The sequence below is a fragment of the Talpa occidentalis genome, unplaced genomic scaffold (assembly GCF_014898055.3).
Source record: "Talpa occidentalis isolate TD23 unplaced genomic scaffold, MPIMG_talOcc4v2.1 talOcc4.4, whole genome shotgun sequence".
NCBI classification, from domain to species: domain Eukaryota; kingdom Metazoa; phylum Chordata; class Mammalia; order Eulipotyphla; family Talpidae; genus Talpa; species Talpa occidentalis.
Genome location: NW_023604295.1, coordinates 137956226 through 137979882, shown reverse-complemented (window position 1 = coordinate 137979882; position 23657 = coordinate 137956226). Strand labels below are relative to the sequence as shown.

General features: G+C 33.8%; 1 protein-coding gene across 19 annotated transcripts in view; it reads right to left on the bottom strand.

Moving 5' to 3' along the window:
• Positions 1-23657, bottom strand: part of LOC119257989 (disintegrin and metalloproteinase domain-containing protein 25-like) — a 94084-nt gene that overhangs the window by 46597 nt on the left and 23830 nt on the right. For 7 of the 19 annotated variants that reach the window (XR_008554037.1, XR_008554041.1, XR_008554034.1 and 4 more), the window contains exons 2-3: positions 20430-20449; positions 17128-17184 (exon numbers count right to left, since the gene is read on the bottom strand). The exons of 3 other annotated variants lie outside the window; for them this stretch is intronic. The gene's annotated coding sequence lies outside the window, so the exon portion shown is untranslated. Of the gene's footprint in view, positions 1-17127; positions 17185-18686; positions 18772-20429; positions 20453-20934; positions 21016-23657 lie in introns of those variants that run through there. 9 more of the 19 variants (XR_008554042.1, XR_008554035.1, XR_008554043.1 and 6 more) reach the window with 6 other exon arrangements.

The window sequence follows — 23657 nt, the reverse complement described above, 5'->3', positions numbered from 1 at the left end:
TGTGAGCATCAATTTAATGTTCTTATTACTGATTACAGAATATATGCTGTGGATAGTAACTCCAGTGTTGCTACAGTAACCACTTTCAGTTTAAAAATGGCAGATAAATAAAAGTTTCATAGAAAACATTCTTTTTATGGATGTGAGGATAGATCAAGACCTTCTTTGTTCTCAACAGGAAGATAATTTCAACAACAGCTACAAAAATGATCATTACGGAAGGAGGAAGAAATAGTTTCCATGCTTAGTTGATAATGAAACCCTTGATGGCAATGTCCTTACCACAGGTATTGCTAAATAATAACCTAAACCAAGGAATGCTATAAACCAGGAGGGACTACTGCTTTGGGATGGAAGTTAAAGGGCAAGAAACCAGTATATAGAGCAAGAATGCATTCAAAGGATGTTTGTAGAATACCAAATCAGGCAGAGAAAATAAAGCTACTTAAACCCAAGAAAAATCTGCATTAAGTCTCTAATAATAGATTAGAAATTTTTCACAGAGTTTAAGGAAGAAAAGAAAAATCTGAGACAACCTATATATAAATAAAAGAGATTTTCTGGCATTCTTTCACTTGTGACTTGTTGGTCATTTCTGAAAACTATGGTTCAAATACAGAATTACTAGACTGACTCTAAAAGGAACACAGCAGCATTCTACACATCAACCCCCTTACAATTTGTAATTTGCTTATCTTATATAGCCATTCTGGGAAGGTGGTAGAATTAACCACTGTGCTATTTTAAGCATGTGTTTCAGGCTATCGCTTCTTAATGGTCATTGAACCAGCATCACCTGAATTATCTCCAAGCTTGTTAGAAATGTAAGACTTCTGGCCCCACCCAGACCTGAATCAGAATCTACATTTTGACAAGATTTTCTAGATGATCTGTAGGCATTTTAACACTTGAGAAGCATTTAAGTATCACTACAATTTAACCACTGCTTTGCAAACATGACTAAAGATTAAAATCACTTAAATATTTTTTACGGTAATCCCCAAGCTCTGGAACTAGGGATTTTGCCTTAACAAGTTTGGAGCTGAGTATGGTTTGGAGAATTTTATTTTACCTTAAATTTTTAATGAAGGTAACATTGGCTTACAACATTGTATCTGATTCAGAAATACAGGTTCATACATCTTCAGATGTTTGCTATCACACTACAACCACCACCCAGGCACCCAGTCCTCCGCCACAGTCCAGTGTGGCCCACCTTGCTCCCTGCTCTACCTCTCCCCTCTGATAGCTACAGTTTGCAGATTTGTTTTGTTTGTTTTTTGTTTGATGTTGTCTAACTCCTTGTTTTGTTTCTCTATATTCCACAAATGAATGAACTCATTTTGTTTTTAATTTATTTTTTAAAGCTTTTTTTTAAAGATTTACTTACTTATTTATACAAGAACTGGGGTACAGGCCAGATGCATGGGAGGGTGAGAGGATTCACCAGAGACAGAGCAGGGAACAGGACAGTCAGACTAATGAAATACACTGCTGAGGGGAGCAGCGGGTAAGACAGGAGAGGTCTGCTTTGCCATGTGGGATCTTCGCCAGCCATTTGGGATTGAACCTGCGCTGCAGAGGCTGTGGACAGCTTGACAGCACAGTGCTCAACCACCTGTGCCACTAGGGGAGGCCCAATGAACTCATTTTAAACAGCGATTCAGTGGATCCAAGCAAAAACAGCACCAGGAAAAAAAAAAAAAAAAGAACAATTTCCTAATGGGTTGTGTATAAGAATTTGGACTGGTTTTTAAACTGTCTGATTTATGGTACCATTTCTAGAATCTGATTCATAATTTTGGGGTTTAGGGACATGGGTTTGAGTATGTATTGTAGCATGATCTTTCGTATCTCATGGCAGATACATCCCATCAAAGCTTCCATAGGAGGGGGTTCTCCTGATCACCAATTAGGAGACATCAAAGTCTCTCTGGGGTCTGGATTTCCATTGGAAAATTTCACAATAAAGGCAAATTTTTCATTAATTTTGGAATCCCCAGCCATATCATTTCCCACCATAGTCACTTGCTTTGGATTGGATTCCTTAAAATCACTACTTTTAATTCTAGACCTGAAATTTTGGAAAATCTAAGCTTCAGAAATAGACTAAGTTGTTTCCTTCAAGTCTAAAGTAATCTGTGTGGGCAACAGAGATAAAGTCTTATCTATGATCATCCAAGTTCTTATTTGAGATGAAGTGATCAAAAGTAAAAGTACTGAGTCTGTCCCTCTATTTGAAAGGCTTTTGTTTTCAAAGATTGACATACACGAACCATCTTGAATTTAAGAAAACTTCTAATTGCCTTGAATTTTCATAAGATGAACTGATTAGAAGCTAGACTCATCTTATTGCCTTAATATAGTATCACACTAATGGATAAATTTCAATGACACTAAAATAAATTGAAAAAAAAAATCTTTACTTGGATTTCTTTGGTGAGTCAAAAACTATCAATGTGAGAAGCAAACTTTTCTTTTCTTCCCAGATAATGAATCTGTGACAGAAAAGTTTAGAAGAACATTCATTTACTCTTCAACAGCAGAAAGAAAAAAAATAAACCTTTTAAATTTATTAAGAGCAGGAAAAAATTCAAACAACATTATTTCACAAAAAAATAAGGCAATGGGCTATGACTGTCATTATCTTCAAAAAATAGTTATCTTTTTTGCTAAGCTCTAATTGCTGTCCTCATCCTCAACAAACATTGATAAAAATGATAGTGTCTAAAAGCATGAGTATGTCTCTAATGTTCAAAAAAAATCATACTTTAAATTGACACTAATCAAAATGAAAAGCAATTTATTCCCAGAATGATAAATCTTTCTTTTAAATAAAATAGTGAAATTAAATACTAACAAACAAATGGTTTAAAATTAGCTTATTCTGTACAGGCACAATTTGATTGAGGTCACTTCTCCCTAAATTACCTGGAATATTTACGCAGCCAATGTGTTTTCAAAGGATTATCGGACTGTTATTTCTGCTACTTCAAGACTTAAGGATATTACCCTTCAGGGCATTCACTTAATAGCTCAGTAAATGTCTGACAATTTAAGTTGGCTGAATCTGGTGATTTTAGATTAAATAGTTGACCAACAATTCAGGGTTTGATGGGTATGAACTAATAAAAAGAAAAGGGAGAAGAAATGCTGTGTTTTAATTGGTTTTCTTTTCTGTTTGTTAAATCAAGATTGGTTCAGGACAGATCTATGATCTTTTACACAATAGTAAGGAAAGGCCAGCATTGCAAGGTGAGGTTTGGATGGTTTTGGGTTAATTCTTAGTAGTTACTTCTGTATCTTTATCCTCTGCGATCCAATACTTGGGCCTTTTTTTTTTTTTTGTCCTTTGAAATTGAGGTCACATTGGCTTACATTGTTGTTTGAGCTTTTTTTTTTTAAGGTTTATTTATTTATGCATACAAGAACTAGGGTGCAGGTCCAAGGTGCAGAGACAGAGTGGGGAACAGAACAGGTGGACTGACTGAAATACACTGCTAAGTAGAATTGCTGGGTCCTGTGGAAGACCTATTTTTAATCTTTTCAGAAATCTTCATACTGTTTTCCATTGGAGCCAGACCAGTTTACATTCCCAAGGGATAGTATTTTTGTTTGTAAGACCTTTGACAGCCCGCTGAAATATCCTTACACAATCTATGAAGATAAATTTTATTACTTATTTTATTCCATGCCTAAATCTCTTCTAAATTTATAGTTGGTTAAATTTATAGTTGGTTAACATCAATTCTTTCAATACTTCAAATTCAGTAAAAGTAAAATTTTTGGAAATAAATCAGTTGGATGATTTCAATTGCTTATTGCAGCACTATGCATTTGTCCATACAAAAAAAAAAAAAACACATGTATGGGCCTCCCGGGTGGTGCAGGGGTTAAAGACACAGTGCTACTAAGCTATCACCAGTCACTTAAACCTGAGTTTGATCGCTGACCAGGGAGCTGACCCACAAGGCACAGAAAACCTCTCCTGTCTCGCCAGCTGCTCCCCTCAGCAGTGTATTTCAGTATATCTGCCTGTTACTATCCCTACTCTCCCTGCAGTGAATCCTCTCACCCTCTCCCCCCTACCTCTGGCCTGCACCCCAGTTCTTGTAAGCATAAATAAATCAATCTTTAAAAAAAAAACTTATGTATCAGAAGCTTAAACTCTTAGCCAAGTGATTCTAGTGATTCTAGTGTCTCCTTATTAGACAGTACAAGATGAATATTATCATTATTCTCTTTACTGAGTCATGCTTTTGTAATGACCATACTGCTTCTATCATTGATATCTTTATTACATATTAAGGCTTTTTAAAAAAACTTACTTTATCTAGAAAAACTATTTATGAAAGTTTGCACTTGGTTGGGAAAACCAGAAACCCTATAATTGCATTTTTTAAAAAAGATTTATTTATTTATATAATAACTGGGGTGTAGGCCAGATGCGTGGGAGGGTGAGAGGATTCACCAGAGACAGAGGGGGTGGGGAGCAGAGCAGGCTGACTGGGGAAATAGACTGCTGAGGGGAGCAGCCAGCGAGACAGGAGAGGTCTGCTCACCATGTGGGATTCTCGTTGGTAGGGTTAGAACCCGTGCTGCAGAGGCTGCGGACAGCTTTACAGTGCAGTGCTCAACCGCCTGCGCCACCAGGGAGGCCCTCTAATTGCATCTTATAGGATTTCTTATAGAGCTTTTTGTTTTGACAACTGACTTTACTTTATAGGTGTTTTATCATTTTATCAGTAATACCCAAACTTAATGAGACTGCTGGCATTTAATACCGTCACTGGTATTATTGTGAATAATATGCTGGATGTTTTGTCTAGACATTGGCTAAGGTTTTTAACCAGCGCTAAAGGTCATTATAAACCACCAGTTGAACCAGAGACACTTTTTGGGGGGTGGGGGGCGGGAGGGGAAGGATTGGGGTCAGAATGGGGTTTGCAATTGTATGGGGGAATATAAAAATAAAATTTAATATTTAAAAAAAAAAAATAAATAAATAAAAAAAAAATTTAAAAAAAAAAAAATAAAAAGCGGTTTCAGCTACCATTTTGTTGATGGAATGACAAATTTTCAAACTGTAGCTTTAGCAGAGTGAGATGCAGCTGAGATAGATGGTAATTTTAATTATTCATTCTTTCAACAAATATTTTTTGAGTGGTTACTATGTACTGGAAAATCTTATGTGTAGTGTATAATCTCTATTACATGATTCTTATATTCTAATGGGTGTTCTATATGTTTTTGCAAATTTCTCTCATTTTCAAAACCTGACTAATTCTGGAATCAAGATTCAATAATGTAACACTGTGTTAGAAAAAGATATATAGTATCACAGCTGTGTGACTGAAGCATAAAATTTCATTTTCTTTAAAAATCGTAGCTCTTCAAGAAAATTAAATCCTTAGAGATTAGTGTTTTATTTTTAGACCAAACTACTGCTGCATTCATAACACATGGAGTGGAATCAACTAACTTTAACTTTTAAAGAAACATTAGGAAAATTTTAGACTAAAACACATTTTAAAATGCATTTTTCATCCTACAGCATGTCGCTTTTTGACACTGCCTATCTGAAAGTATATACAATTATATAGAGGAGGAATGACCACTTTCAAGAATTTATATAGTTTCCAGAATTTCATAGATTAAAATATGCTAATAAATTATAATAACTCAAAAACTTAGAGTCACTTTCATAAGCCCTATGTAGAGAAAAAAAATCTATGTGCTTCTGAACTTAACTGTCCACCAATACTTAGACCTTTGGTGACACATTCAGTGTTATAACTTTTTTCTGTACTTTATCCTTTTGCTTTACCTTTCTTCCAAGTGCTGTTGATATCCAAATCTATATCTTTATGCAGAATTCCAAAAGTCAGCTATTCATCTTTCCCCTAAAATTTGCTGAACCCATATCTTTATCCAGTTCAGTTTGATGGAAACTTCATTCTTCAAGAGCTTAGGTAAAATCTTGGAATCACACTTGATCCACTGTTTCCTCTCCTATTCCACACATAATAATTCAGAAAATTTCTTGGTTTAACCTTCAAAATCAGTGTAAAATCTTACTATTATTCACTACTCTCATTCTTGTCACCTTGGACTGACTCATCAAGCTTCTCATATTCATTAGTGTAATAAGCCCCTCTGAAGTTTTATCTCACATTCCTGTTCTAATTGTTCAAAATTTAACCTTTGTTATCTTACATATTCCTTATATCCATTATTTAATAAGACATAATTAGCATAAACTTCACAACAACATTATTTTTTTGTCTGTTTTGTGACCAGATTAGTCACTGGCATATAAAAGGCACTCTGTAAATGTATTTTACGTATATGAGCAAACTCTCGTAATTTTAAATAATTTTTTTTTTTGCAAAAAGGAAAAAGGATCTTATTTGATGAATTAGAACAAGTAGTGAAATTTTACTATAGAGAATATGTTTTGAACAACTATTTTTTGTGTTATTACCATCCTAACATTACCTCTTTATTTAGTTTGATTTTCTCTAAAATGTGATGATAATGAAATTAACAATCTATTTTTTACTGACTCCTGCCAATGGGAGGTCAGAAAAGAAAACAAATCATATATAGTTAGTTTATAGTTAGTTTAAATGGAATGAATCATTGGAGAATTTGGGAAGCAATGTTAACTAAAGGTTTTTGGTAAAGAACAAACATTTTAATAAGACGTCATATTTAGACAGAAAACTCTTAAATTGAAGTTTGAAGATTGATCTTCAAAGGGCCTCCAAGTTCTGTGATTGGCACAAAATCTCACATGAATTGATACTATTTATTTTTTTGGGAGAAGATTAGTTTCATCAAAATTCTTACAAAAGTTCTATAACACAATACAATTAAATAATTGTAGTAGACACTAATTTCTCTCTTATTACCCATGTACTTACGTGTGTCTTTCAACTTTCCTATCATTGTTCTGATTACAAAAGAGATTTTTATATACCTATTTATATTACTGATGGAGACAGCATGTTGAATGCCCATCCATGTGGAGAAATGCCCATCCATGTGGAATGCCCATCCATGTGGAGAAATTTCAGAAAATGTCCTTCCCCCCTTATATTTGTCTGCAAGTGAACAAGAAGCTCTAAGAACCCTAAGATATAGTCTTTATTCAACACTAACACCTGCATAAGAGTAAGATAGAAACTGACTTTTTTTTCTTCCCACATACATGCTATTTTTACAGTTATGTTGGTTGAATATCCAGATGCCATGGTGACAGGTACCATAGAAATCTATAGAAGCAGAAAAGTGTAATTGGGGTAGGAATTTACAACAAAAACAATAATTTGAACTTGAAGGGCAAAGCCAATAGAATGTAATTTAAAAAGCAATAAGTCAAATAATTAAGGCAAGGCCCTTTGCATTAAAAAGTGAATTAAAATCATCTTTCATTCAAATCTGTTTTTACCTGCAAGATTAATGAGACCTTAGAAGATTATTTGATTTGGCTAAAGTTTTGCTACTACATGGCAATGAAGCTAGAAATAGACTTTACTCTTCCTGATGCCCCTAATGATCCTGGCACCACATTAAATTTGCTTTGTCTTTATTTCACAGACACAAACCTAAGCACCAGGGTTAGTACTTGTATACATGGGTATATATTTGTAACAACATATAACAATAACTCAGATAACTATTGCCATAAGTGTGTATATATGTATGTCTGAGAAGACAAGATAAATTTTGATTCATTTTAAAATCCTATATTTATAAAAAAATATGTTTAAGTTTTGCAGACCTGTGGTATGACATTGTACCTATAGTTGGCAATACTGTGTTTCAAGGTTAAACATTTGATAACATGGTTCTGATAAATATATTATAAATAAACATACTTTATATTCTTCATTTTTACTTTTAGGGAAAAAAAACAAGTACTACAGTATTTTAGAGGGAATGATTTTGACTATTACCAATTAATATTGTAAATCTTACAAAGTTCAACAGCTGCTGGCTTAAAAATCTGTGTATTTTTGAAGTAGAAAGCTATATATTTAACAATAATAACCTGTCTGTTTACATTGACCGGCATAGAAGAATAAAAATGTAAAATAAGATAAGCAAGAGATGTTTCATCCAAAATAAAGTTATTTTTCTTTATCATTTGGTAATTACAAATCCTGTAATATTCTTGTGCATTCTTGATTTAATCTATTATAAATATTCTGCACATAAGGCAAATACTGTATGTGAAATTGTATCCATCAAATGGTAAAGGGCTATGCAATTTATCTTTGCTTCCCACTTTTTTGAAAGGATGATTAATAAGGGGCAGGGGTACAGTTGTTTTTACAGATCGAGTATTGATTCAATATCAATACATGTAGCAATGCTTAGGATTGCTTAGGAAAGGGAACACGCTGATTATTTAAAAATCGTTCTCTTATTTATTATCAGTGAGATCTGATACTTGTAATAGCAATAATATTTTCCTCAAATTTTATATTAAATGCTTTCAATGTTTCAGGTACAGTGCCAGCAAAAATTATGATAGGTAACAATGTCTTTGTTCATTAATTCATGCATCCATGTTTGTGACAAATGTCTATTGAGTATGTATCATGTGTCAATGACTCTGATGACTGAAATTATTAAAATTCCTCTTTTCATGAAGCCATAGTCTAATCACACAAACAGAAATGATTCTTTAAATGAGTTACTTGCATAATTAAGATCAATAGGTTACTTAGTGTTTCCTTGAGCTAATAAGCTGATGTGCTAATTAGACACTGAGAGATCTGTTTTGACTACATTTTCTTTTCATGGTATCACTTTTAGTCTGATGAGATGTTTTGTTCAACTAAGGTTAAAACATGCAAAACTGTTTTTATAGGTAGAGTATGAAGGAATATTTTATAGGTAGAGTATCAAGGAATATTAAAAATTTTATTATGGATGCATATTAATTTGCTGATTATAATTTTTGACATTGATGACCCTTAAAGAAGTTAAATTAAGTTGCTTATTATTTAACAAAACATTTAAATTTTGTTATCTATAAGCTTAATATATTAGCCTACATAAGGAACTTCGTGTTAATATATGGTACTATCAATATTAGATTTACATTTACAGATAATTAATGGTGCTCTTCACAGCCATGTGTAAAAGGATCTTAACAGTAAAGAAAACACATCCACTTACCCAACATTTTTTCATCCTGTTGAACAATACTGCTATCCACCCCCACTCCCATCCTCTAAGAAACGTGCTAGAAATCTGATTTTATCTCATCTTGACTCTGTAATTTATGTTGTTCACTAACTAACTCAATAAAATAAAAGTTCAGTGATCCCTTAAAATGTCTCTTCATTTTAGTTCATTATGGGAGATAAAACATTAGGAAGTCCTTGTAAAGTCATAGCCAATAATAAGCACCGTTATTACAATAAGAATATTATTATATTCATTTTGCTGCTCTGAGCATCAGTCTAACCTTGCTTATTATGAAGTGTCCTCTGAGCAGACAGTCTGGCTCTCAGAATGCCAATATTTATAACATCACCTGGACAGGCATGCTAAAATGAAGTCACAGAACTGCTGTTCAGCTCCCTCAACATTGAGGTCTAATGACTGTAGTTAGTTATTGTCCAGATTTTAGCTGAGTGACACCATGATTTTGCGACCTCGGTATTGTGTTGTTTAGACAAGTAGCCAGAGGGGATCTTAAACTGACATTGCATGTTATCTAATGCATGTGTACATTAGATAACAGCCCACAAGGTGAGTAGTAAATGTAAATTCCTGACACCTCTTTCCCAGCAGCCCCTGTAAGTCAACAGTCTCCAGTATCCCAGGACCTTCCCCAAGGTTCCCAAGGGGAACCTTGCTATACATACATACATACATACAGACAGACAGACAGACATACATAAATACCAATTCAACCTTAGCCAGAAAATCCCATACCACTCCATAAATACCATAAATACTAATAAGGGCATGGGCCATTGTATGCATTTTTTAAAAGATTTATTTATTTAATGCATACAAGAGCTGGGGCACAGGCCAGAGATGTGGGGTTGGGGGGTGGGGGCCGGTGAGAGTATTCCCCAGAGACAGAGCGGGAGCAGAACAGGCAGACTAACTGAAATACACTGCTGAGGGGAGCAGCGGGCAAGTCAGGAGAGGTCCTGTGCCATGTGGGTAGCTCCCTGGTTGGCTGGGGATGGAACTTGTGCTGCAGTGGCTGGCGATAGCTTGATAGCTTTTTCTTTAACCCCTGCGCCACCAGGGAGGCCCCCATTGTATGCATTTTATTTATCCACACATTGTTGAATATTAAATTGCTTGAATCTATGAATAGCGTATGATTAAAAAATGAATCATCAATGGCTCTAACTTCATCTAAGGAAAAACACAGCATGGATGGTCAGATAAAAGCAATTTACAGATTGATTGAAGTCAACCTTTAAACTAATTATAATAATTACAGATTGTAAGATTAAAATGACTGAGCTAAAGAAATAACATACTTCTGTTAGTAGAAACTGAATCTTAAATCAAAATGTAATTCAAATATAAATAGTGAGGGAAAAAAAACCTTCAAATTATATAATTTCTGGGCCTCGCCGGTGTCGCAGAGGGTTGAGCTCAGAGCTGTGAAGTTGTCCGCAGCCTCCTCAGTGCCGGTTCGATTGCCAGACGGCCAGGGAGAATCCCACATGGCGAGGCAGACCTCTCTTTTCTCGCCCGCTGCTCCCCTCAGCAGTGCTTTTGGTCCGCTTGCCTGTTCTGCTCCCCGCTCTGTCTCTGATGAGTCCTCTCGCCTTCCTGCGACACTGGCTTATACCCCAGCTCTTGTATAAATAAAAAATAAATCTTAAAAAAAACCCAAATTATATAATTTCTTATAAGTAACTAGCTTATTGGCTGTGGGAAGGCCTGGTGAACACCTAACACATCTGTAAATAAATTTTTGTTGGATGTTTCAACAAAACAAATAATTAATCATTGATTTCTATACCCATGAGCCCAGTTATAAAGGTCTACATTTTGGTATTTGGATACTAATGATTCATGTCTTACCACACAGTGAATGCACTTTTGAACACTAATTGAAAAATATTGTATTCTTCCATTGATGAGTTCTTTAGAGTGACATGATATTTTAACTAAAATTAGAATTAAGTGCTGGAAGAATAAATCAGGACAATCTAATTAGACAATTTCCTAACAGTGAAAACAAACATCTGAAGATTTGACACAGATTTCTCATCTCCAGTCTGGATCTATTAGTCCAGGGGAACAGGGAGTCAATCTATGTTAATTTTTTAATACATGGTATTACTGCAAGAATGGTTTTAAAACTAATGGCCGTTCCCACCACCACTTTGTGAGAACATTGAAATGATAGGGAAGGGCCACCCTGGTGGGTTAAGTCTCAGCAATCTCACCACTAAGCCCTGAGTTTGAGGCCCAGCCAGGGAACTAATGCACAGGGTGCAGCAGACCTCTCCTGTCAATATCCCACTGCTGTCTCCCTCAGCAGTGCATTTCAGTAAATTCACATGATCTGCTCCCCACTCTGTTTCTGGTGAATCCTCTCACCCTTCTGCGCCTGTGGCCTACACAACAATTCTTCTACGCAAAAAAAAAAAAAAAAAAAAAAACCCTTGAAATGACAGGGAAAACTCTGTTACTCTAAGAGATAAAGTCCCCAAAGCTTTGTGCTAGTGAAATTTACATCCCTTTAACTTCTCATCTTTTCCACATTTTGCTGTATTACTCTTCGTCTTCATAGCATTTGTCTAATCTTTTAATCCTTGTTTCACATTGCTTTAGAAGGATGCACTACAACCACAGCTTGCACATACCACTCGCTTGCCCATTTAATTGTAGCATTATGCTGATACCTGTAATCCATCGGCACATGTAACTTCTTAGCATGTCATACAAGACTGCTGCAATTTGAAAATCCCTATGTACTTCAAACTTCAAATTATTCTACTACTCAAACTTTCTGAGACAAATTGTATACATTGTCTACCCTTAAAATTTCGATATTTTATTTTCCAGAATGAATTTTTTCCCTCTATTTTTTCAATCAAAATCCTACCCACAATATACTATTATAATCATACAGACAGGTGGATAAATTCAACTTTTTAAAAATTTGGACTGCGATCCCATAAATACCATCTCCAAATAAACTCTGCTGTTTTAAATATGTGATTAGGGCCTCCCTGGTGGTGCAGCGGTTGAGCGCTGTGTTGCAAAGCTGACTGCAGCCTCTGCAGTGCCGGTTTGATCCCAGGCTGCTGGGTGAGAGTCCCACATGGCACGCAGACCTCTCCTGCTGCCCGCTGCTCCCCTCAGCAGTGTACTTCGGTCCTTCTGCCTGCTCTGCTCCCCGCTCTGGCTCTGGTGAATTCTCTCACCCTCCCGCGCTTCTGATTGTACCCAGTGCTTGTATAAATAAATAAATAAATATTAAAAAAAATGTGATTAAATCTGTTTCTAATTAATTTTAATATATTATGAAGATAATTTTACATTTATATTTTGACGAAAGAAGGGAAAGCCATGAAGGTATTTAGAAATAACTGTTTACATAAAACCTCAGAAAATGACATTGTTTTCAAAAAGTTAAATAAAAGATCTTCATCTCCACTTTAGCTGCATACTATGTATGTATGAGTATGTGCATGCATATGTATTTATGTAGTACAACATATACATGCATATGTTGTATACACATATAAATTTATACAATATACACATAAATGTATATATTGCTTCTAAAATAAGATTTTTCTTTATATTATATTCCAAAATATAATGTTTCATAGAGAAAGATATGATCTTGTTTTGTGAATCTGAACATCTATAATTCTTTTCAAAAATAATAATTGTAATAATTTTAATAAATTTAATAATTTGGATAATTTCTTTCCAAAAATCTTTACTTTGCCCCCTAACTGAGCCATTAAATTGTGTAGCATCAAATGACAATGGTCAATTCTCTTAACCCAAAGTGAGTTCTCCTAAGAGACTAATCAAATGAAATTAATCTGGTAAACAAGCTTAAGAGTCATTTATTTAAACTTAAATCTTTAAGAGATTCTTTCTTGCTTTTCTTGCTCATGTAATGATTTGTATTTTGTCAAAATTTTGTGAAAATTAAAAAAGCTGTTGGAAAAAACTCAATTTTTTTATATTAAATTGGTTCCAGTGATATTATAACTGAAACAATTCAATATCCCAGAGATCTAATTCAAACTTAAACAAGAACGTGTGATTATTAAAGAAGAATGTTTCATAGCTCTGAATAACTACCATTAGCATACACTTTGAGATTCCATTAAAACATGAGTATCAGGTCTCCCTGGTGGCAAGGATTTAAGCACCGCATTATGAAACAATCCGCAGCCTCTGCAGCACAAGTTCAATCCCTGGCTGGCCAGGGCGCCCACCCACATGGTGAGGCAGACCTCTCCTGTCTCGCCCGCTGTTCCCGCCAGCAGTGTATTTCAGTCAGTCTGCCTGTTCTGCTCCCCACTCTGTCTCTGGTGAATCCTCTCACACACACACCCCCTACCCCCGTATCTCTGGCCTGTACCCCAGCATTTGTATGCATGAATAAATAAATCTTAAAAAAAATGAGTATCTATTTTGAAATGGCCTAGATTTTCCTATATCAAGCGTTGCTCCATTCTATTTTGAATTTTATAACATTGTAGGGTGTATAATCTATAACTTGTTGTTTAGTAATACTAAAAATATGTTCCTTTTTTTTAAAAAGATTTATTTATTTATACAAGAACTGGGGTACAGGCCAGATGCGCAGGAGAGTGAGAGGATTCATCAGAGACAGAGTGGGGAACAGAACAGGTAGACTGATGAAATGCACTGCTGAGGGGAGCAGCAGGTAAGACAGGAGAGGTCTGCTTCGCCATGTGGGATTCTCGCAGGCTGCCCGGGACCGAACCTGTGCGGCAGAGGCTAGGCACAGCTTCACAGTGCGGTGCTCAACTGCCTGTGCCACGAGGGAGGCCCTGTTCTTGTTTTTTGACTGTAGTTCACATTGTATATGTATTTTCTCTTTTGTTATTAACCTTCAGAAGTACAGTGTCCTGCAATACTGTATTTATATATAGTATTATATATGTATTATAATAATATATTAGTGTGATATATACTATCACACTATTATATATAGTATTATATATAGTATTTTATATATATACACACACACATATATAAAAATCCAGTTCCCCACAGTCAGCTATATAGCTGTATATATAAAGTTCATACAGTGTATTTACAAGATTCCAATATGTCAGGGAAATTTATCTAGAGTTTCCTTGCAAGTTGTCAAATTAAGACAACAGTGTTATTAATCTCCGCCTTTCATCTTCTGCAGTAAAAATATCTGGTTTGGAATTCTAGACTATTATACATGAAACAGTAGTCATCATTTAGCGTACATCATTCTTATGGAAGGTTAGGCAACTGCATTCACCTTCTATTAAAGTCATCAAATAATTAACACCAAGTAAGATCACTGGGTCAAATATCTGAACAATATCTAAAGTCTTAGGGAGAAGGCTGTTGCTACAGTAATGAAAACCTTCTATATTCTTCATTTCATTGACTTTACACATACATTAAATTTAAAATAATTTCTATTCTCATCCTCTTCCATTTTATGCATCATGTGAGTTATTGTGCATTTATCACGGGAGGGAATCAGTAAAAACTTATTATGGTCAGGAAAAATCAATAAATTTACTAATTTTTAAGATACTGAGTTCTTAATGGATTCCAGACAAAAATCCTAAGATATAGGAATACTGAAGTGGAGGAAAAATGTCTTGTGTTCCTCAAGCATAGTGTATGCTTAATAAATATTAGTTCATATCATCCTTAAGAATATCCACTATCAGATTTTTATTTAAAATATTTTTGTGACTTTATTCATTTCTAAGGAGAATTTAGTAAGACCCAGGGGTAATATCTACAGTTTTATTACATGAAATTTAGGCTAAGTCTGGTTTTCATGTCACTTTTTCTAACTATATTTTGCCTAACATTGTTGGTGACCTTTATTTAATATGGGGTCTTAGTTTTTACAGATAGCTCAAAGGCATATTTTTTACTTTGATGACTTCGGTGTTTAAAAGTGAAAATTGCTCGTAACTCTTATATATCTTATGAGTTTGGAAGCAGTTGAGCAGGAACTGAATCCCACCCATGGAATTCTTAATATCAGCTTTATTACCGACTTTGATTGGACTTTGTATCTGGACTCTTGCTTGTATTCTCTAAAAATATTTCACTTTTACATAACACTATAAAAGAGATCAGTTTATTCTTCCCAGAACATCCTAAGCCGCAGGCTAGTCTGATCTACGCAGTTGCTGGACTGCAGAAGGCATTGTGCTAATTAGAACTATGATTTGCTCAGGTCCTCATTCTTGATAGATTTTTAGGTAATGCATAGATGTTTTATGAAAGTAGACAGGAATAATTTTTTTATGCTTTGAGTTTAAGAGACCTCCTCACAAACACTTATTTTATTTTTTAATATGTATGGAAATTCTGGGGAAAACCTTTGCATTTAAAAAAACAAAGACTGTTGTTTTTGTTCTTCAGATGGAAGAAAGGCATAGTTTAAAAATGTGTGAGGACATTAGCTTCTCCATATGCCTCACAAGTCAGCAAAATTCCTGACTTCAGATGTGCAGCAAAGAAAAGGGTTATTATTATTATGTAACTATAGGTTACAATGCCATTTACTATAGTGATCAAATTCCAATGACTTGATGACAGATGATTAGTAATGATGTTTTAGTTTTAAGTTTTAAAGAAAAGCTGCCTGTAAAGATATTAAACTTTACTTACCGACCCAAAGCTTAGAAAGCATAAATTATCACTAGAATAGTGATTTAATTATTGTTATCAATATAATCACTGTTTTCAGAGAATTTTCATGGAGGAAAACATAAAAGATTTTGAAGAAATCCTTCTTCCTTTTAATATACTCATTTAGGTGTGCACATTTAAATTGAAGTTAAAATGAATTTTACAAATAACTAAGCTAAATAAAAGGATATAAATTATTTCATGGAAATCATTATGTTACATAATCACAATGTCAAAATAGAACAACAAAGAAATTTCTCATTGTCTTACTGAAGATACTATCCATTGGCAAATTTACGATTTCAACAAATTATTTTCTTAGAAAGATTTTAAAAATTTATCTCTACATATTTTCATATTCATTTCCCCTTTATTGTCAGTTTTAACAGGTTTTCTTTGGAGCAAATAGAAAAGCTAATTCTGGAATCATTTTCAGAAACATTTATAAGAAAGATTATCTCAGAGCAGCAAAGAGAATTTGAAGAGACAGCATTGAAAATAATTAGAATTGATCATCCCATGTAAGAAAAGAGATTTATTTATGAAACATAAATGCTTTCAAAAATGTCCCTTTTTTGTGTTCACATTCCCAAAGCTGCCTTTTTTAAATTACAATTAAATGTTAAGAAAGCATATTCAGAATTATATTCTAAATAAAGCCTATAATAAAAGCTAATTAAAAAGATAATTATCTGAGATATTCATTGCTTCTCTCATGTTATTTATTTTTCTAGTCATTTTCCTTATTAACATTTGTTTGGTTCTGTTTACTTAAAACCATTTAAATACCTATTATGTGCCAGACACAATAGATGCTGGAGATTCAACCACAGAGGAAGATCTCTTGACTTTGTAGAAGTTTACACACAATTGCAATAAGCAGATATAAACACTGAAATTGTATCCAATTGCTGTTTTACACAGTGAGTGCAAGGTTTGCTGGATCCACTCCCTCGCTCCCTTTGCTCCTTTCAGCTTGCAGTGGTCTGACATTCTCTTTGGGCAACCTCATCTACACCTTCTGCATGGTTTAACTGGGTTTTTTTTTCTCCCTCATTTATTGCAAATCATCTTTTTTGCTCAGGAAAAATTCCATAGAATATTCAGTATTGCTAAACACCCTTGTAACACATTTATTTCCCTTCACATTACTTGAGTGCGATTTTAGATTTCCTTGTTGGTCACTTGATATATAAGTAGACTCATACCTACCTCTACTTGGGCTTTTTCTGTTCACTCCTAAATGCCCACAGTCTTGTATCCTTAACTCTAGAAGTAGAAGGTGTGTGGTGAATATTTTTATTGTGTGTAATGGAAAACAACTGACAAATGCAAACAATATTAATTTAAAAAATGACAAAACTGTAAAGCCAAAACCAAATACCAAATATGTGAAGAGGAAGAAAACGACAAATTCCTAGTTTACGTGAAAAGGAATAAAACCAAAAACTGAACAACAGAGAAACTGAATGGATTAAACAATCAAATAAACATTTCAACAGATGAGAAGCCATTTTTAAAAAAGCACAAAGAATTAAAATAATCAAATCAATTAAAGTAAATAACATAAATTATATCAATTATGCCATGTTCCATTTTAAGGGTAATACATATTTGTTAAGTGAAATTAATGCCACAATGGATTCTGGCTTAAGTATAATTTGGCATAATCATAGTTGTAAATATATATGTAATATATTCACCACTTTGTAACTGCTTCTGTCACTGCCTACATGTTTGATTTATATAAAACTGGTGCTTAATATGCATTCATTTTTGACCTTCAGCACCTGAACATGCTATTTTTCTAGACTGCATTCCCACTAGAGTTTTGATGCATATTAGGTTTTACCAATCAGGTCCCTCCTTGTGACATGTGGATGGCAGAAAGAAATCAGAATCCATATACTTTTCATTGTTGCTTCTGACAATAATGATCAAAGGTGTACCATAATGATGACACTAAGAAACACAAGTGTGACAAAAGAGATGCTGTAGAGGTGGCTATGGCTCCTAATGTGATGGGTTCCCTAGAGCCAACATTAATATTTGTGGTCTCCTTGCTTAATAGTGTCACTTAGCAATCAAATTTTCTTTTGGGTATTTTTTATATATATATAATATGTAATATATATATATTATAAATATATAATATAATATATAATATACAATATATATTATATATATAATATGTGTGTAGTTATTTTTATATATATATGGAGAGAGAGAGAGACGCAACATTAGTTTACAACACTGTATATAATTCAAGGGTATAGGTTCTTACATCTTCAGCTTTAAGTTACCACACCACACCTACCAGTTCTGGAACAAATGTAGTCTTTTCCCTCAATAAAATAAAAAGAAAACAAACAAACAAAAACCCTCCAGTAATCAAAACAGGATGGTACTGGCTTCAGAAAATACACAATCAATATATCAGTGAAACTGAACGTCGAGAAAGTGAAAACACATATGCTCTATACAACTTCATAAATAAGATAAGGTAAATCAATTAGGAAGAAATTTGTATTATACTGGAATTCTAAACAAGGTGACTTGGATAAATTTGAAATCACCAAAATACTTTCAGATTTCAAAATGCACAATGAAGAAAATCCTGGTAGAAAATATCTGCAAGACATGTATCTGGATTAAGAGGTGTATGCACAGCACATAAAGAACATTTACAACAAATGAACAAGAAGATAGTTTAAAGGAATGAACAAGAATTTGAATAGCTACTTCACAAAATGAAATATATGCCTAGTTACCAGATGTCAGATGTCAGATGTCAGTTCAATTAAGACAACAAGCCATATTGAGTGTAATAATCAAGCACATTTATTTGCTGTGACACTGTAAAAAAGAGGTAAAAGAAAAACGATCTTGCTCTTTCACCCAATAATGGTAACCAACAAATGCCCAACACTACTCTAAGAATTTAGGAGAATTTTGAAAAAAAAAGATATAAAATGTTTCATTATTAATTTCACATAAAATGAAAGGAGCATATTTAATTATTAATTAAAGTTGGCTTTTATATCTTCAACACTCATTATGAAGTCCTAAAAATTAATGTAACCTCTTATATTCTTAAGACACACAATTATTATTTTAGCAATATTTTACAACATTGCCATTAGAAATTTATCTAATGGTAGATATCTATAATATCTACAGAATGTTTTATGAAATTGCTATTTCTAAATCAATTAAGTCATCTTTCACTCATTCTTTTAAACTTTCCATTATGGAATGCAAAGAGAGTTTCTGTCATTTAAAATGTTAGTATAATAGTTTTATGAATCTTTACTCTCTGTTGCTTTTAATAAAGTAATGGCATTATCTTTAATGTACGAATCAATATGGAGAGTGAAAGAAAACTTTAGCATTTCAATTTTACCTGAACTATGCACTGCATTTATGTCATTTACTATTAGTCTTTGAAAAATACTATTCTCTCTGTTCTCATATGTCCAGAGGTACCAGGGGATTTATGAGGAAAAATACATCCAAATTCGTATTACAATTACTCTCAGGTAATTAAATATATTCTCGGTTAGTGATTGGTAGAAACTGAAAGTATCCAAAAGTCAAATGTAACAAATGACAAAATACAGATTAGTCATATCTAACTTGCCTTCATTGTGACTTTAAAATGTATTTTCTTGCTTTGTCAGTGATTTCAAAATCAATTAATGGCAAAATGGTTTCTTTGAGAGTGTGTTCACTATGAGCAGCATTCACATAAATTATTAATCCTTATCTAGCAAGTTTATTGAGGTTCTTGTATTTTTAAAGTCCTTTGAGAACACTTAAATCATTTTGATTTGAAATACGTTCTCAAGAAGAAACCACTATGTATATAAATGTAAAACAAAGTACAAGTTTACAAATATCATGAAAGGGGCTAGTTACATCATTGGGATCTTTGTAATTTACCAATTTATGTGAGCTACTTTGTGAATTACAAATTATTTTATCTTTTTCAATTCCCTCTTAACTTTTAGGAATGAATCATTGCTTTCATCATAGAAAACTTTTGAGTATGTAGTTCATATTATTAATAATTATAGAGAATTATTTTAATGCCATGCAAATAACTTTGTAAATTACTTTTAAAACCACATATCAAACATTTATATTCTTATTCATTTTTTCTAGCATTTATAATTTGGAGTTCTTTATGTTATTACAGTAACTTAAACTAAAAAAAAATGCAAATTGAAACAAATATACATAACAGTTGAATAAAACATAGAATGTTTACCTGGTAACATAACGATAGAATTATCTTTAAACAGTCATAAAATAGTTTAAACATTCATAAAATAGTTCCTAAACTACATGATAAGTTACTACAATGGGAAATGACCTGGGATCTTTATTTTCTGCCAGAAAGTAGGTCATTAATATTTATTTCTCCCATTGCTTTCTTTGTTGAATTGTATGAGTTCAAGTATATAAACGAATAGACCTAGTAGTTTCTAATTTTAGAATTAACATTAACTTACCAATTGAGAAGATCCTTTTGCTGCTGGGAATAAAGAAAGCAGTTTTCAGTAGCCAATTTTGATTATCTAACTCTTGAATTCATTCTCATCCTCCACCACTGCCATTTGTATGGCTTGTTAAATTGCAATTTGAATATATAGTTAAAGAATGTCAACATCTACTTGGAGGATAAAATTTTCAAACATTGTTTCATTTCTTAATTACTTTTCACAGTTACTAAAAACTGAATATGCTGTTAAAAAGTACCTTTTTGGAGTTCTAATATTTAGGAACATAACTATCCCTACAAATTATGTTAGCTTTTAACATAAAATGTGAATAAAAAAAGATTATACGAGTAATTATTAAGGATACTATGATTACATAATTTTAAATAATGCATAAAAATTTATAAGACGATTTTTAGTAAGAATATTAAAGTAAAAAAATAAAAGATAATGCACTGCTACAAACACACCTCCAGGGATGGGAGCTGCCTACTTTCCTACCCTCTTCTACATGTACCTTGGACTAAGTTCCAGGCTGCTACGAACCAGACTTCCTGAGTGGGAGAGCTACCCGGACCAGGAGGCAGAGGTGAGTGGCCTGGGGAGGTTCTGTAACACAGAAGGCAGGTGGATTCTTTCTTCTCAGGCTTTGATTGTGCACTGGTATTGCTGGGAAGGAGAACTGGAGGTCACACGTGCGAGAGAGGCAGGAGAGACATTGGAAGAGTGGGTGAGAGACATGGGGAGGCTGCCAGTGGCAGGTATCAGCTTTATTTGTATTTTTGTGTCTCTCCTTCCATCTCAGACTTGCCTGGCTCCTTTTGCCTTTCCTGTGGTTCCCCTCCAGAATGTGAGGCAACTTTTTCAACTTCAATGGCCTTGTTTTGGGGCAAGTCTACTTAAGTAGGCATTTGCCCACAGGGTCCATGGGTACTTTTTGAAGTTTTATTGAAACTGTTATTAGGAATATACTTTTTTCTCTTCTCTATGTACACCACTTTTATTTAAGATCGTTCACACTGAATATTCTTCCTTTGCCTTTGTGTGCACAGATGGCTAGATCCCTTTCAGAGTATGCACTGAATTTGTGAATATCTATCATCTATAAAATTGAATTAAACTCTTTTCTTGTCTTGTGTTCTTGATAGCAAAACATCTCTCCTCACTAATTAACTGGCAACTTAAATATTAGACTTCAAAAAACACTAATCCAAAAATAAATCTGCATGCCTAGGTTTATTGCAGACTATTTACAATAGCCAAAATATGGAAACAACCCAAATGCCCCTAAATAAATGAATGGATCAAAAAGGGTTGGTATATTTACATGAGGGAATATTACTCAGTGATCAAAATAGATAAACATAGGCCATTTGCAGCAATAGGGAGTGGGGAAGGATTATTCTAGCTGAAATAAGACAGGTCTTATTTATATGTGGAATATAGAGAAATCAAACAAAAGGTGAAGAAAAAGACAAAACCAGCAAGTTGACCATAGATCAGAGACATACAGGAGGGGGAGAAGGTGGATTAAAACAAGGGCGGGAAGAACATGATGGTTCATGGGTGACATAGTGGTGGCAGAACTATGGGGACTACATTGAGGGGGAGAAATCAATTACTGCAAAATAATGAACAATGATGTAAGGAAATTAATAATAATAATAAGTATTAGATTTCAGTGATTATGGATTTGGGGCCAGGTGAGCAGTTTATGAGAGCTTTGGCTGTCAGTATAGTAAATGCATGTAGGTGGAACTTGGGGTTTCAGTGCTGAATTACTTGAAGTGGGGTGCTGGTTGTTTGGACTTCTTAGGCCAATTACCTAGCACGGGGCTCAAATGAGTAGGACACAAAGCACATTGGTTGAATTAGACATTCTCAGAACTGATTAGCTTTACAGGAAGTTATACATGTCACATACAAGGTGATGATAAATTTGCCACACAATTTTTGAAGGCCCTTCAAACTGATTAAAAATACTCTCTGTATTCTTTTTATACTTCAAAGCAATTCTCCATCAACCATTTTATCCTAGAATTTCAATATATTCAATCAGAACAGTCAGGTTTATAGAAATTTAATATGGCAATTACAAACATGAATGCAAAAATGCCTAAAGGTTCAAGGCATTTTTATGAGTTATTTTAAAATGTGCTGATGTATTTCTACATCAGATTTTATTGTGTTACGTTAGTAAGATGAACCTATTCTTACATTGATTTCCAATATTTTGTTTGAAAATAATATAGTAATGATTGCTTTCCCTTGCTTAGGTGGAGGACTTGCCCTTTTTTTTTTTTCATTCATATCTGTTAAGGCAGGTATTTAAAACATATTGCAAATTTTCAATTTTTTTCCTCATGTACCAAACGAGCTGTAGAATAGCTTGATATTTTGAGGAAGCAGAACACCTTGACTACAGAATAGATTTTAGAGTTAAGTCATTTTTGGAATATGTGATGAGACATGGTGAGCCAGGGACACCATGAGGGTGTGGAAAGAGTTGGCTGCACAGGCTGTGGGAGATTGGAGTCTAATGATGGCACATTAAATACCTTTGGAAATGCAAACAAAATCAATACATCCCAAAAGGAGGATGGATGTATTGGTGAAGGTAATATTTTATTGGATAAAGATGTCAAAGTTCTTGCATCTTCAGGATGACAAGGTAACCAACTCCCAAGTTCAGTATTCAAATATCTTGCACTCAAAACTTAATTATACATAGGCATTTTATTTGGTAAGTGCAAATAAAAATGTATCTCAATAACTTAAGGTTCTGCACAATTTTCTGAAATGATGATTCTTGCACTATCCCAGGGTTTGGCTGCCAACTCTGAAATTTTTTTTCACATTGAAAAATGTATTAGAGTCTTGTATTATGCAAACACTGTTCTACACACTTGGAAAACATAAGTAAAAAACAGATCCTACTACCTATTTTTATTTCTGTAGTGTACTGTCCACAGGATATTCTTAGTCATTACCTGGTCATTAACCATCTAAGAGTATTTAGTGTAATTACATTAAGAACACTTAGACAAATCTAAACACAGTGGAGAATGAAGTCTGTTTGGACAGATGGAAACACGTTGTTCACTTCCACTCCTAGCACTTTTCTGGTGCCAAAGTCCACCAGGAAAAAGTTCATTTAGTGTAATATTAGAGTTCAACATCTGTAAAATATTAGTAGAATCTTTATAAAATTATTTGCTTTCCATGTCTCTCTTAATATAT